At 40.2% G+C, this 16610-nt stretch overlaps 1 long non-coding RNA gene across 2 annotated transcripts in view; it reads left to right on the top strand.

Annotated features, from left to right (window-relative positions):
* Positions 1-16610, top strand: part of LOC133235194 (uncharacterized) — a 569966-nt gene that overhangs the window by 110466 nt on the left and 442890 nt on the right. The gene's annotated exons all lie outside the window — the stretch shown is intronic.

The raw sequence follows: 16610 nt of genomic DNA on the forward strand, positions 1-16610 counted from the left end.
TACAGCCTAAATATATCCCAACACTTTCACCTCTCACCTTCAAACTGGTCTGTTTCCACTCTTGCTTTTTTTTCAATCCATTCTCCAAGCTGTGACCAGAGTTCTTTCAAAATAAAAAGCATCTCATGCCACTTCTAGCTTTAAATTCACCATTAGCTTCTACTTTTAGTAAAATACAATCCAAACTTCTTAATTTCAGGTGAACAGAAAAGTGAATCAGTTATAGATGTGCATGTATCCACTCTTTTTCAGATTCTTTTTGCAAATAGGCCATTACAGAGTGTTGCAGTGTTCCCTATGCTTTGTAGTAGGTCCTTGTTTTATATATAATAGTGTGTATATGTCAGTCCCAATATCCCAATGTATCCTTCCCTCCTCCTTACCCACTAACCGTAAGTTTGTTTTCTATGTATGTGTCTCTATTTATTTCTGTTTTGTAGTTAAGTTCATGTGTACCCTTTCTTTTAGATTCCACATCTAACAGATATCATACATTTGTCTTTCTCTAGAAACATGCTTTTTTAAAAAATTAAATTTATTTATTTTTTGAAAAAATCCAAACTTCTTTCTGTGCTTGGAAGTAACCTACATCATGGTACCCATCCCTTCTTCATTTTCACCAGGCTCTCTCACTGTCCAGGTACTGGCCTCTCTCAATTTCTTCCGGTTTCTCAAACACACCAGGTTTGTGAATAAATAATACCCCTTATTGTTTTCAGCAGGCTATATACCCTGTGGGGCAGGTGTTGTGACTTGTTTTCTGGTATCCCTAGTGCTCAGCACGAAGAGTTGCACAGGGTGAGAAATCAATGAAAGTTCATTGAGTAATATTGAATAAAATTTGACTGCTCCCATTTATTACTTACGTGATCTTGGCTAGTCCGTTAACCTTTTTAACTTCATTTATAATGCCCATATCTTAGGGTTGTTGTCAAGATTAAAGGAGGTCAGTGGGTACAGTATTCTATAAATGTAGGGGATTGTTACTGCTATCTTTGGTCACTTTTCTGTTCAACATGCCTTTGGGGCTTATATTAACAGTGCATTTCTCAGTAATGCCAAAGCTACTCCTTATGGGCTTTCATAGGCCTGAATGCATTATATGGTAAATTCTAGAGAGGCTGGAAGGCTGTTATAACTCTTGCTTCTGTTCTGTTTGTAGTAATGCAAGCCTACTTGGTAATTGGAGCCGCCTATAGATGTATTGCTGTTGCCGACATGTAGTTCTTATTCTGTGCTTCCCTAGTGTTTCCATTAGCCAGGTAATATATTTTTCCAGCTAAATGATTAGCATCCAGCAGTTCCTGTGTAAATGCTTGTGTTCATTTCATTAAAAACAAAAATGAAAAAACAAACCACCTCCCAATAAGGATTCTTAGTTAATTAAATAACTGTTTAAAGCACAGAGAATATTTATTTTTTTGTTAAAAAAAGTAATTATTCAACTCAGGGACATTTTTTAGTGTGGGATTAAGAATCTCTACAGATATCAATGATTATTTGGAAAAGTTAAATTGGAGGGCAATTCACTGATGTTAAGTACAACAGCTACTGGAACTATGTTTAAAAATGTGTTCCAAAGTGAAGGGTGAAGAAAATTGATTTTGCAGATGCTCAGTTGAAAGCAGTCACTTCATATTAGGCAGAAAAAGGCAGTTTGAGATAATCTCAGTATGAGAGAAATGTGATTTTTAGGCCAGCCAAAGAATAGGAGCACACTGGGACAGCTGGAGGTGTGGAAAGTGTTATCACTGATCCAAAGGGATAGAGGATTAGGGAGAGGGTGGGGAGATAGTGTCAGCTCAGATAAGGGTAGATAATTTATTTTTAGTTTTCTCCTGACTTTACTTCTTAGACAACCTGAGTGTTTAATCCTGGCCTCCTGTTCTTTTTTCTCCTACCTTGTAAAATTTAACCTTTTCTATCATTTGTCTCATCACAACATATGCATGTTCTCACCTGTCCATCAGCCATCTGTTGGCTAAACTCAGACCCTATTTAGTGGGCATAGCATAAATGAGCATAGCATCAGCTTATATTTGTCAGGAATGCCCCGGGAGTATCTTTCTTGACTCCAAGATGATGATGACTGCTCGTTTAGAAATGTAATGCATTTTGTTTTAAGATGCTTATCTTTTCAAAATTTTCCTGGAATCACTTCCCATAGGCATTATCATTTCTTCCCAAATGGACAAAGATAGACTTGAGTGGGCCAGTGGTCAGGCAGTTGTGTGTGATAATCAGAGAGGAATAGAAACACGCTCGTGTGGCATATTCAAGTTCCTCCTTCTCCCAGTTTCAGTCCTCCTAAATTAACTTCCTCTGTCCTAAGATCGGACCAGGAACACAAATACAATATAATACAACTTATTATATTCAGAGACTATTACCAATGGATTAGTATTTTGGATTTGATTGTACAGACAGCTGTACAAATCCCATTTTCTGATTGAACAGAACTGAGTAACTTGACCAAATCACCTATGTGTCTTAAGCCCATAGAATATCAGATAAAACCCATTAAAACTGTTGTTTTTGTATGTCAAAGTGGTGAATTATTGGTAATTTCATACAGTCAAAACTAATAATAGTAATCACTAACAATAGCTAACCTTAATTGCATGTAACATGTATTAACTGTGGTATTTATTCAAATGAATACAAACAAAGCACTCTGGACAGCTCTTGGCAGAATGGGGTCACACCATGTGCTTTATTTTACAATGATGACCCCATTTAATCCTCACAAACGCTTTCTGTAGTAATGATTCTTATTAATCCTGTTTTATACATGAAGAAAATAAGGCTCAAAGAGTGACCTCTTTGAAAAGGCACTGAGAGACGATCTAGGATCTAATCCTGAGCAGTGTGTCTCCCAGCCTGCTCTCTTAACTACTACAGACATCATCTCAGATGCCTATGTATGCCTATTGTACTCTCATTAAACAAATGTTTTATTCAAAACCTACTGCCTAGAATTCTGCCCTGGGTAAGGTTTTCTAGAGAAAACCTCACTTGTGCATAAAAAGGTTTTATTATCAAGGGTCAGTACAAGATAGTAACTTTGGGGTGTCTCAAGGAAGTACATGTTAAGGTCCAGGCGCATGGTCAGCAAATACTGTTAATTCTGTTAAGTTCAAGCATTATTTGGCAAAGTGAGGTCCAGAGGAAGATTAAGATAAACTACTAGTATACATTACATTCAAAATTAAAAGAAATTATTGATTTCTTCTATGTTATTAATAATTTAATGTTTTCATTATCATTGACACGCATACTCAGATACCATCATCCCTGTGTGCATTGCTGTGTTTGGTGAGTATAGATGAATGACTACTCACAGTTGCTGCATTGAAAATAACTTTGATTTTCATTTATTCAGAACCTCTTTAAAATTGTGTCCTCTTCAGTTTAAAATCCATAATTCTATTTATTCATTTTTTAAAAACTTACTGAGTATTTTCAATATAGCAGGCACTGAAAATTATATATCAGCAAATAAGACATAGTCCCTGGGCCTAAGAAGCTCACCATATTCTGAATGAAAAAAAAAAAAAAAAAAAGCACATGTTTGGACAAGAACTCAAATGTCTGAAGAAGAAAATCAATGTTTCAGTGCAGCACAAATCTTAAAATTAACAAAGATTTACTCAAGTGCTTCCTGACTATAAAGTCTGTGTTTCTTCTTAATTGTTTTACCATTTCAGAAGATCTACGGTCTACTTTCCATTGTGTAGTACAACAGTTCAGGTCCTGCTGGAAGATGCTAATGACTTACTGGTTTGTATCTGTTACCTTCAGGGTCATTTTCAGTAGATGTCAGATTCTGGAGTAGATCTAAACTTTTACTGGAATTGGGTAAAATTCAACCAACATTGTATAGAGAAGAAAGAGAAGAGTTTGACTCAGTACACTCTTAGAAACTTTGCTAACTTCCTGAATTCCTGGAATCATGGGAACAGATAACTTCTTACATTTTCTTCATGGAGAAAATTTTAGTTAAGTTTAAATAGTTAATTTGCATCTTTACAGAGAAGCTATTTTCCGTAGTCAATGTGTAAGAAAAAATTTGGGTATAATAAATATTACCTCTAAATACTCAATAAAATTGGTCTTAATCATATCAGTTCAGTTCAGTCACTCAGTCATGTCCGACTCTTTGTGACCCCATGAATTGCAGCACGCCAGGCCTCCCTGTCCATCACCAACTCCCAGAGTTCACTCAAACTCATGTCCATCGAGTCGGTGATGCCATCCAGTCACCTCATCCTCTGTCGTCCCCTTCTCCTCCTGCCCCCAATCCCTCCCAGCATCAGAGTCTTTTCCAGTGGGTCAACTCTTCACATGAGGTGGCCAAAGTACTGGAGTTGCAGCTTTAGCATCATTCCTTCCAATGAACACCCAGGACTGATCTCCTTTAGGATGGACTAGTTGGATCTTCTTGCAGTCCAAGGGACTCTCAAGAGTCTTCTCCAGCACCACAGTTCAAAAGCATCAATTCTTCGGCACTCAGCTTTCTTCACAGTCCAACTCTCACATCCATACATGACTACTGGAAAAACCATATCCTTGACTAGACGGATCTTTGTTGGCAAAGTAATGTCTTTGCTTTTGGATATGCTATCTAGGTTGGTCATAACTTTCCTTCCAAGGAGTAAGCGTCTTTTAATTTCATGGCTGCAATCACCATCTGCAGTGATTTTGGAACCCCCCAAAATAAAGTCTGACACTGTTTCCATTGTTTCCCCATCTATTTGCCATGAAGTGATGGGACCAGATACCATGATCTTAGTTTTTTGAATATTGAGCTTTAAGCCAATTTTTTCACTCTCCTCTTTCTTTTTCAGCACAAAGTAATTGAGATTGGTTAAGAAACGGTGGGTCATTGCATTTTACTTCCCACTCACGCTTGGCCATATACTTATTGAATGAAATGGTAGGCAGAATTGCCTACATTATTTAAATTATTATTATTATTACTTTTGCTGAGCAACATATATTTGAATTTGTCTAAATGTAAAGAGCACATGATGATAATCCACTGTATTGATTATGCCCCTGCTCCTTATAGTTCTCTTGCAGTTCAGCTATACCCCATTATTGTAACAACCCACATGAGTAGTCTTACTGGAAAAAAATGGAAGGATTGAAGCTCCCAACACAAACTTGACCCCAAGTTTGTCAGTGTTGGTCTTCGGGTTCTCATTGTCTTGTAGGGTCTTGGTATTTTGTGACATAAAACAGGTGCCCATAGGCATAAGCTTCCAAGTTGATCCAGACTGTCCTAATGTCTTGGTGTAAAGGAGATAAACTCCCTCAGTGTTTGTTAAACACAGAACTTGTAATATCTTGAGTGTATTTAAAATTATCCCACCACAGATGATGACACAATTAGTCATCTTAATGGTACTATCCATAGGGAAAGAGAAAGAATAAAGGTAGATTTGAGTTATCCAGGGCCAGACATTTGCTTCTGGTATGTCCAGTGTGGCTCCATCCTAGTTGAATCTGAGAATTCCTCAATTTAGTCCCACCTACCATAAACTACTTTTTCCATGGAAAAACCATTCCTGAATATATAAGAACAAGAAAATCCTGTTTCAGCCTGCATAATTCACAACCCTGATAATTAGCACATGTTTGTGGGTATCTATATTTATATATAAATATATTAATTTACAATCACTGTAATCATTATTAACTGTGGCATCCCTTGTATTGTTGTTTTTGGATCCAAATATTAAATTTCAATTGCTCAGTTCTTGTTATTACTGACTCTGAAGTTACCTTCAGTGTGTGTGTTTCTGTCTGCTAGACATGAGGCTCAGAACATCAGAGACTCTCAGTAGACTTTCTTTGCAACACAGGAAACATGGGCGCTTTCATGGTGGTTACTGGACTGGAGTAGGATACTATATCTTGTGTTAACTAATTCACCAGTATCTTTAGTTGTCATGAGATCCAAAGAAACAATGAAAAATAAAATAAGCCCATCATCATCTTCTGCAGCTAAAAATCATTATTCACCCAATATTGGTTATTGAGTGTACATGTAAGCACTTAGAGCATACACAGTTCCATCTTTATAGCAAGATGGGGTACATATAGTATACATATGGTATTCAGATGATCTCTTTGAAGCTTAAACTGTGGATTATTCAGTAAGGATTATACCTTTTGAATTCTGCATACAATATAATTTCTCTAGGGAAATTTATATACATAAAAGAAGCATGATATGTGAAACTCCTAACTTTTATTTTATAAGACAGCATCATAGGTCTGACTGTCTTACAGCTAAATTTTACCAACAAAATCTAGTATGTGACATAAGATGATCATACCTTATTTTAAATCAGAGAAGTTTATAGAATGATTTTATTAATAATATATTTTTAAAAGCACATGGAAAAATGTCTAGCATATTTTAAACCAGGGAAAATACTTTTTCTGTAATACCTAGAGAGGTGAAATTGGATTTAATTAATTATGATCTGAATCTGAGATCACAGAACATTGAAAGTTTAAGTGACTTTCAAAACTATCTTGAGACCAAGTCTCTCTTACCTGTTTTCTTTCAGTTCAGTTGCTCAGTCATGTCCAACTCTTTGCAACCCCATGAATTGCAGCACGCCAGGCCTCCCTGTCCATCACCAACTCCTGGAGTTCACTCAAACTCATGTCCATCAAGTCAGTGATGCCATCCAGCCATCTCATCCTCTGTCTGTTTTCTTTAGTACCTTTTTTGTTGGGGTATTTACTTTTCATAAGGTAACCCATTTCCTTGTTGACCAGCTCCTAATTATTTGCTTTAATTAATGAGAATTCTGTTTCCTTTTAACTTCCTTCCATTGGTCTTGGATATCCTGAATCGTATATGCAGGCTTCAGGAAAATAAGAAAATCATATTGATTCTGATTTTCAGTATGAACACTGATTTTTCCTTGAATCTTCTTTGTCGTTAACACCATAGATTCTTTAGTTGCAGATCCTGCCAAAGAAGTGAGCCAGTGACACTTTTTCCTCTAATTAGTTAACTCTGAAACTAAATTAAGTCTGAATCAGCAATCTGTAATAAGTACATTAAGATTGTTATCGCATGACTGCTATCAATTTCACTTCTGTTTCTGAATTATTAGTGTCTTATTTGTTTACATTACAAATTCAGTAGGAGTAATTATATAATAAGAAAATGATGCTGTCACTTTAAATAAACTGCTTAGCAACTAAAACATCTATAATTAAAGGCATCATTCAGAGCTTCCATTTTAATACATAAAGGAGAAGGACATGATTAGATTTTAATGAACTTGCTTTTGTTTTAGCTTTATTATTGTTTTATTTTAACCTGGATGTGGTTATTTCAAAATACCACTAAATGTTACTAAGCGTTCTTAATTTCATACGTTGGTGTTAGAGTAAATTTAACTCTGACAGCAAGCTTTCAGTTTTTCTCATACCTGGAATAAATATTCTCCAACTTCTAGGCTAGTAAACTGTCTAGTCCCAGCTAACCAGTGGTAAAAATGTGTCAGATCACATGAATAAACCCTCAAGCAAATGCCATTGTCTACTTAAGTCCTTAGTTTAAAATAAGCCTAGAGAATCTGCCTGAGGAATAATAGAAGGAGTGCTGAGTAAGAGCAATGGAAGGAATACTTGGAGATTCATGACTAGGGCTGAGTATATGAGTTGCTGAGTTACCCCCTCTTTCAGCCTCAGATTCCTCACATGTAAAATGAAAATAATATAATCTACCTATGGAGTTATTGTGAGGAATGTCACAAATTACGGATTTGAGCCTGTTTTGTTAACTCTGAAGCCCGATACTGGTTTTGACTATGATTTCTATCTGCTAGTATAAACTGAAGTTCTGAAACTATACCTGAGGGTCCTGCCCAAATTTTCCCACTGTGCCTGAAATTCATACTATAAATATAATTTCTTTGAAATAAATTATCACTTCTCAATGTGTGTGATTCTACAGATGTGTAGATCTTCTCAGGTGCTTTTTAGAAGTTCAGACTCTTGTACCTCACAGTTGGCTTACCGAATTAGAATCTGGGCTGGGACTCAGTAATCTGAATTTTAACAAGTGTTTTTGATGACTTATAGGCATACTAAAGTTGAGAACTCCCCAGTAAGGCATTGAAACCTCTGTTAAAATATCAATACTTTGAAATATCAATACTTTGGGTCAGCACTATTACTCATTAACATTTTTTGTGAATTAATATATTGGAATATGTAAGTTTACAGGAAATTGGGGATAGGCCAAGAAAAATCAAAACAAAAAACTAGGGGCAGAGGGATGGGCAAAAATCTAGTTTTAACTGAAACTTACAGAACTCTGAAGACCTGGACTCTTGCACATGAATCTCTAGGGCAGCCTTTCATATTTTTAGGCCCTAATGCAAGAATACCAAAGATAGCTCACTCACTGTGTATCTAAATATTTAAAAGTTGTAAATCACACTAGCCAACTATCAAATATATTCTCTCCTCCTACATTAACAAATTAATATTATAATGACTCAGAAGGCTAGGTTCTGTACTCCTCAGAGTGTTGTGTCAGTATATGGTGGCAGAGGCAACCACTCAGTAGCCTGTGCCCTCTCCCACCAGTCCAGATCCATCTGTGCATGTGGATCCTGCAGTCTGCATGGTCATCCTCTGCGGACAGCAGCCTCTCTGGAAGCTGGCTCAAGGCCCTTTGAGCAGAGAATTCTAGTCTCCTGGATGTTTGGAAATGAATTCAAGGGTCGGCTCATCCCTCTGGTCCTAGGGAGTCTCTATAAAGTATGGGGCCCAGGACAAGGGCCCTTCTTGCCCAGGTATAAGGACAATTCTGGGAATCTTGCAAAATATGTGACTCATAAAACTGAACAGGAATTTAGAAATCACCTAATTCAAGGCCTTTGTTTTGCAGACAAAGCAACTGGGATGCAGAGTTGATATACTAGCCCAAGGTCACATTGTAGCTAATGGCAGAACTAAGACTAACCCTTTCCTTTCTGTCCAACCTTTTTATTTATGATGATATTCCCCGGTAGGGTACTTTTTACTGTTTCTTCAGTTTGAGAATGTTGTTCAGGCATTAAAAAAAATTTTTTTTTAAATTTTTAATTGGTGGAAAATTGCTCTACAGAAGCATTCTTCTAAGTAACCGTGTTCCCCAGGGTAAGTTGTGATGTATGCCAGGAGCCTTGGTGGCAGTGGCATGCACTACCAGGAAGGAGGAAGCAGGTAGAGGTAGGGAGATGGGCACTCCCTTGAACAAAAGATCTAATGGAAAAGAGGCAAAGAAAACATGAGCTAAGAACTCATTGTTTATTAAACATAAGTCAGGGGGCCACCCTCACATGGGAACACAGTAGGAGACGCACTTAGTTGTGTGCCAGTGTTTTCCTCTGTTATTCTCAGTGTAAAAATTCCTATGACTCCTTCTGGTATAGATAGCCATTTCATAAAATGTGTTTTCACTCTTTTTACTTGATTCTCTAACCTCCAAAATGAACACAATTTATTATTGCTATTATTACTTTGGTTAGGAAATGAATCGTAAGCTTATTTTCCTTGAATATTCAAAGAGATATGCTTTAGCAGTAGAATTTTTATCAACCAATATGGAACTCAAATTTTCCAGATTGAGTAACCATAATCTAATTCTAGCTAATAATAGCTAGTTATACGACTTTGGGTAAATAGCAATTTCTCATTTGTAGAGTGAAGGTGTGGCTAGATATTTTAGAGTTTAAGAAAGTGTGCCATGAAACCCACTCCTAGCTGTGACCTTAGGCAGGTCACTCAATGTCTTTGAGCCTCTATTTCCTCATCTGCCAAACAGCTAATAATAGCACCTATCTTACAGAGTTGTTATGAGGATTAAATGAATTGTTTATAGAAAATGTTTGTAAGAATGTCTGCAATTTAGTAAAATGTGCTATTCATTATTCTTGGCTGGGTTTTAGTCCCTATTTTTTAGCATATGCCTAGAAAATACACATGTAAATACTAGAGCCTTTACAAACTCCCCGTGTCCAAAATCAAGCCTCTCATCTTTCAAAAGTCTCTTCTCCCCTTCGGGTATTTAATCTTGGTACTGACGTCACCATTCACTAGGTGAAGAGTGAGAAAACTGGCCAGTTTTCTCAAGCCAGAAACCTGAGAATCATGTTAGATGGCTCTTCTTTCCCCTTTCCCTGAAGTCTAATCAATTACTAAACATTGTGGATTGAGTGTTTCAAACACTTCAAATCAAGATTTAGATTTAAGTACATTCTGTTGTTGCATTTGTTGTTCATTGGCTTAGTCATGTCTGACTCTTTGTGACCCCATGGACTGCAGCATGCCAGGCTTCCCTGTCCTTCACCATCTTCCAGAGTTTGCTAAAATTCATGTCTGTTGAGTCGATGATGCCATCCACCCATCTTATTTTCTGTTTCTCTTTTCTCCTCCTTCCTTCAATCTTTCTCAGCATCAGAGTCTTTTCCAATGAGTCAGCTCTTTGCAGCAGGTGGCCAAAGTATTGGAGCTTCAGCTTCAGCATCAGTCCTTCCAATGAATATTCAGGGTTGAATTCTTTTAGGATTGATTGTTTTGATCTCCCTGCTGTCCAGGGGACTCTCAAGAGTCTTCTCCAACACCATTATTTGAAAGCTTCAATTCTTTGGTGCTCAATCTTCTTTATGGTCCAACTCTCACATCCATAGATGACTGCTGGAAAAACCATAGCTTTGACTATATGGACCTTTATCAGAGAAGTGATGGCTCTGTTTTAATACACTGTCTAGGTTTGTCATAACTTTTCCTCCAAAGAGCAAACGTTTTTTAATTTCGTGGCTGCATTCACTGTCTGTGGTGATTTTGGAACCCAAGAAAATGAAATCTGTCACTGTTTCCATTTTTTCCCTATCTATTTGCCATGAAGTGATGGGACCAGATGCCATGATCTTAGTTTTTTGAATATTGAGTTCTAAGTCAGCTTTTTTCACTATCCTCTTTCACCTTCATCAAGAGGCTGTTTAGTTCCTCTTTTCTTTCTGCCTTTAGGGTAGTGTCATCTGCATATCTGAGGTTCTTGCATTGCCACTATCCTATTTGAAGTCTTGGTCCAATAGAAACTTTCTAACTAATCTCCCTGCCTCCATCCTTGCTGCATGAAACACATCATCTTGCTTTTGACAGGATCTTTCTAAAATACACATTTAGTGACATCACTCCTCCAGTTGAAGGTGCCTATAAGAATGAAGTGTGCTTTCATCAGCCTGGCACAAAAGGACAACATGGTCTCATTTCTTACCACATCCTCTGGTGCCTCATGTTTCAGATATACAGAACTAGCTTACTCCTGAAAGCACTTATTGTGCTTTCTCTCACCTCCGAACATGTTCTTCCCTTTATTTAGCATATACTCCCCAGCCCACAGTTCCATCTCCTTGCCATCTCAGAAGCCCGTCTACCTGTAATGCCAGTCATTCTTCAGACCCAGTTCAAGTGTAAAGCCTTCTTTGGCAAGGAACCAATTTACTAATTTATTTTCACAATTGTCTGGTCTGATTTAGATAAAATCAGGCAGCCTGAATTGTTCCTATGATTCTTGGATTTGTTTGGCACATTTAGATACATTTATGAAATTCCCATTTAACTATCCCCTAACCAACACCTCAAAGTCAATTTACCCTTTACTTTTAACTTTATTGCCTATTCTGGGGACCGACTTCATATATAGGCTCTCATGTGCTGATCAACATTTTGTTAAATAAATGACGAGGGGATTTCTCTATGTATGAGAGAATCCTAGACTAGATTATAGAGAGAGCATCTGCAAATACTTCTTGCTTCTGCTTATGTAAAAATCTTTAGGAGCCGGCAAAGCTCTGCATGGTAGGAGCGGCAGCAGGGACTGGGTTATATGGAGCAAGGTGTTCGTTCAGCAATACTTGAAAATAGGGTATATTTCTTCCTTAAGGATATTTGACTAATTCTCTTACTAAAGTGTGAATTTGAGGTTAAGATTCTGTTTTTTCATCTTTAGGACTAAGTAATCTTCATATTTAGAACCTCAGAAGTATTCTCATGAGGCTAATGAGTTTGGGAGAATGGCATGAAAGACATACATTATTACATTCTTCAAACTTCTTTTATGTTTTCTTTCTTATAAAAACAGTGAAGTATAGTCCATGCATCAGTGTCTGAGCTAATATGCTTCTGGGTTTACCCTTTGTACAAACCATGAAAAAAAAGCTACTATTCTGTGTATGAGTGTGGATAATGGATTAAAGTTCATCTTTTTGCTAATGGATATTCAACAGTTCCAGTGCCATTTGTTAGAAAGAAATTCTTTCTTCATTGAAAAACACTTTCACCTTTGTGAAAAATCAGTTATTTATGTCACGCGAGTGTATGTTGCTCAGTTCTTTGTCTCGTCACAACAAAGATTTTGGAGCCTCTGCCTCCTTTTGAGGAGTTCCCCACATCAGTGGGATTGAATCATCTCGTCCCTTTAAGCTTTCGTATAAGGGCTGGGCAATTAGACCATAGTTGGGTATCCAGATTCTACAATAACCAGTTAGCCCCAGGAAAGCTCGCAATTGTTTTTGAGTTGTGGGGGAGGGCAACTGGAGAATTCCTTGTACCCGATCAGAGGACAGCCTCCTGGACCCGTGTGTAATCTGAACTCCCAGGTAAGTGACCTTTGTCTCGACCATCTGTGCCTTAGCACGGGAGACTTTATATCCCCTTTCTGCCAAGAGGTTTAGAACCTGAATTGCATGTTGTTGGGCACTTTTCTCATCTGGAGAGCAGATTAGTAGGTCATCCACATATTGTAATATTTTCCCATTAGGTCCTAGGTCCAGATCTAGGAGATCCCGGCTAAGGGCCTGTCCAAACAGGTGGGGGCTATCTCTGAACCCCTGAGGTAATACTGTCCAAGTCATCTTTTGGTGTTTTTCTCCTGGGGCCTCCCACTCAAAGGCAAAAAGGTATTGGGATTCTTTAGCCAGTGGTATGCAAAAAAAAAATGCATCTTTGAGATCCAAGACTGTAAACCACTTGGCACTGGGTGGGATTTCTCCCAAGATTACATAGGGATTGGGTACTGTGGGATGGAGGGGGACTACAGCTTCGTTTATGATCTGGAGATCTTGAACCATTCGCCAGGTTCCATCTTTTTTCTTTACTGATAGGATTGGGGTGTTACATGGCGAACTGGTAGGGACCAATAGCCCACAGGTAAGGAATTTATTTATTAAAGGCTGTAGTCCCTCCCGAGCCTCTCTTTTGAGAGGATATTGTTTCCGGTCAGGAAACCGAGTGGGATCTCGGAGGACAATGATGACTGGTTCAGCTTGGGGGGCTTGTCCAGAAATCGCCTGGTCCCACACCTGGGGGTTAATTTTGTCTTCCCATAGTTTTTGGTCCCTCTCTATTGAAGGTGTAATAGGTTCTTCAGTAGTAACCAAGAGCTATAGAGTTCTAGGGGCTGAAAAACTTCCCATCATAAGGGTGGTCCCCAGTTTAGTGAGTGTATCTCTTCCCAATAAGGGGGTAGGACACTCAGGGACCACCAGAAACTGGTGGCAAAATATTTGTCCATCCCAGCAACAAAGAAGTGCTCGGGTGAATTTTTTAGTAGTTGCTTTTCCTGTAGCACCCAAAATGGTACAGATTTTGGAGGAGAAGGCTCCGGAGTAGGAGATCAAGACAGAGTAGGTAGCCCCTGTGTCAACCAAGAAATTCTCAGACCTACTTGCCACATCCAGTTACACCCTTGGCTCCAGCCCCGTGATGGTTATCTGTGACAGGCGGGCTGGCTGGAGCGGGCCACTTCAGTCCTCTTGAACCATCCTGAGGGTAGGCTTGGCACTTGACCTTGAGGCTGGCTCTTGGGTCCCGAGGGCAGAGTGCCACCCAATGTCCCAGTTGATGGCATTTGTGGCAAGCCATTCTAGGATACTTGTCATGGTTTGGACACTCTTTGGCCCAATGCCCCGCCTGTCTACAGATCAGGCATCTGTCTTGTGCCTTGTCCCTCAAGGCCTCGGGGTTTGCCATAGGGCTTCTCTGGAGGGCAGCCAGCATCTGGGCATGCCTTGTGTCTTTCTTTCTCTCCTTCTCCTGTTCTCTGTTATAAAAGGTATTGGTGGCTGTCTGGACCATCTCATCCAAAGAGGCAGCAGGGTCCTGCTGTTGTAGCTGCTGTAACTTAATTCTGATATCTGATGCACATTGGGACAGGAATTTGTCCTTTAAAATCGCCTGTCCCTCGTAAGAGTCTAAGTCCAGGTTGGTAAACTTTTGGAGTGCCTCTTTCAGCCTCTCCAGAAAGGCAATGGGGTTCTCATTGGGCTCCTGAGTTATTGCTGAGACTGGGCACAGTCCCACAAGTAATAGGCTTCTTTATGTTTCCATGAGTGGACTTCCTTAGGGGTGAGTCTTTCTAAAGCTTATCCTACCCAGAACTGTTACAACCTGAGAGCCAGGCGTCCCTGGTTCAGGGTGCAGATCCCCAGGCAGGCTGAGGTGTGACAGCCTCCTAGAGATTGAATCCCCGGGCAGGTCGAGGCGTGATGACCTCCTGGGACCACTGGGACTAGAGGATCCCCGAACAGGTTGAGGCGTGACAACCTTTCGAAGACCAATCCCTAGGCAGGTCAAGGCGTGATGACCTCCTGGGACTGGAGTTTGGGCGTCCCCAAGATCTCCTCGACCCGGGCAGGTCGAGGCGTGACGGCCTCCCAAGGATTGGGTCCCTGGGCAGGTCGAGGCGTGACGACCTCCTGGGACCACTGGGACTAGAGGATCCCCGAACAGGTTGAGGTGTGACAACCTTTCGAAGACCAATCCCTAGGCAGGTCAAGGCGTGATGACCTCCTCGGACTGGAGTTTGGGCGTCCCCAAGATCTCCAGTGTGACCAATATTGGGTAGGATTAGGCGGTTGGATATTATAGAGTATTTCCCTCCCAAGGCCAACTATTTTCTGGTTGTCTCTCCAGAAGACTGTAGAGGCAACCTTGTGAGTCTGGATGGGGCTCAGGAAAAGAGCATGAAACAGGAGGGAAGGGGGCAGAGCACAAACTTTGAAAGAATGACATAGTATGAGGGTATAATGTAAACCAATTAAAATCAATTTGGTCCAAGATGACAAGTCAAATTCAAGTAAACCTTAATCCCCAATCTATAAGCCAACAGACACACCCAGAGGTGGCAAGACAGCTCCAAGGCACAAGGTCAGAAGAGGGAGGAGTGGGTGGTTCCCCAATGGCTGGGATGATCCTCTCACTCATTAGCATATGAATTCCATCCCCTCACAAAACCTAGCCAGGCCTAATACCATGGCCGCAGCCCTTGCCCTCGGCAATGGTTCACAACCTGAAGGATGGCTTCTCTCTGGATCCTAACAAATCTACCTCTTATCGCTTTGTCTCTCAATGAATTTTTGCAATGAGGCATCAGAGCCTGAGTTTCATTAGTTTTGGCCGGGCTTGAGTCCTGGGAGAGAGCTGAAGGACAGGAGGAAAAAGCAGTGGGAAAAACGTGCCAAGGAATCCCCTTCATAGCCCGCTGGAAAATTTGCTAAATATCTGACCAGTGCTCACAGTTTCATTGGTCTCATCCTTGGCACAGAGAAGAAAAAGGACAGAAAAACCCCCACCGGCTTGTGTAACAGCTACTGGGGCTCAGCAGATAGTGCCTTTGGGACATGCTGAGGAGCAGTCTCTCCAGAGTCCCTCAATTGTGCCCCTGTCACCGGCCTGTTCATGGGAGGTTCGAGGAAACAAGAAACGAGAGATTGTAAAGGTCCCTCCAGCCATAGGAGCGAGGACCTCTTACCTTAACCGGAGGTCTTCTGGAATCTGAGACTGGGCCACGTGAGCTTTCTGCTGAGTTCGTTTTTCACTGTCCCGGTTTCCAGCACAATGGGCCTTCCCCTGCGCTGGGTTTCTTCGCCTTCTGCTTCTAGCGCGGGAACTTCGCTGAGTTGGACTCCTGTTGTGCTTGGCCTCTTCCACGCAGAGGTTGTTTCAGCCAGGTTATATCCGAGTCACGGCACCATAGATGTCACGCGAGTGTATGTTGCTCGGTTCTTTGTCTCGTCACAACAAAGATTTGGAGCAACGGACATTAAAGCTCTTGGCGCGTCACAGCTCTTGGGTCTTGGACAAACTGTGCTACAGCTCTTAGGCAAATCAGTGTTACAGCTCTATTTTATTTAGAAGATAGCAGGAGAGTGAGAGAGAGTCTGAGAGAAAGCGCTTTGGCTCCTCCTTTTGTATGGTTTTTCCTCCACCTGGGCCTGCCCTATGCAAATTGGGCTTAGCCAGGAGTGCTGTTTGTTCTGCCTGAAGTCTTCACTCTGGTCCTCGGACCTTCCTTTGACCTTCCTTGTCTTTTAGCCACCGCCATTTTGGACTCCTTTTCCCTATTCTACCTACCTAACATTTATATATGTGATGGCTTAATTCTAGGTTCTGTCCATAGGCCTGTAGTCTATCGTTTTGACAATACCACACTGTCTTGATTACTTGTTTTATAGTAAGTTTGAGATTTGGCTGTCTAAGCCCTCCAACTGTCTTCTTTTACAAAATAAAACAGTTTTTGATCA

Source organism: Bos javanicus, chromosome 22 (assembly GCF_032452875.1).
Source record: "Bos javanicus breed banteng chromosome 22, ARS-OSU_banteng_1.0, whole genome shotgun sequence".
In the NCBI taxonomy this organism is placed as follows: Eukaryota; Metazoa; Chordata; class Mammalia; order Artiodactyla; family Bovidae; genus Bos; species Bos javanicus.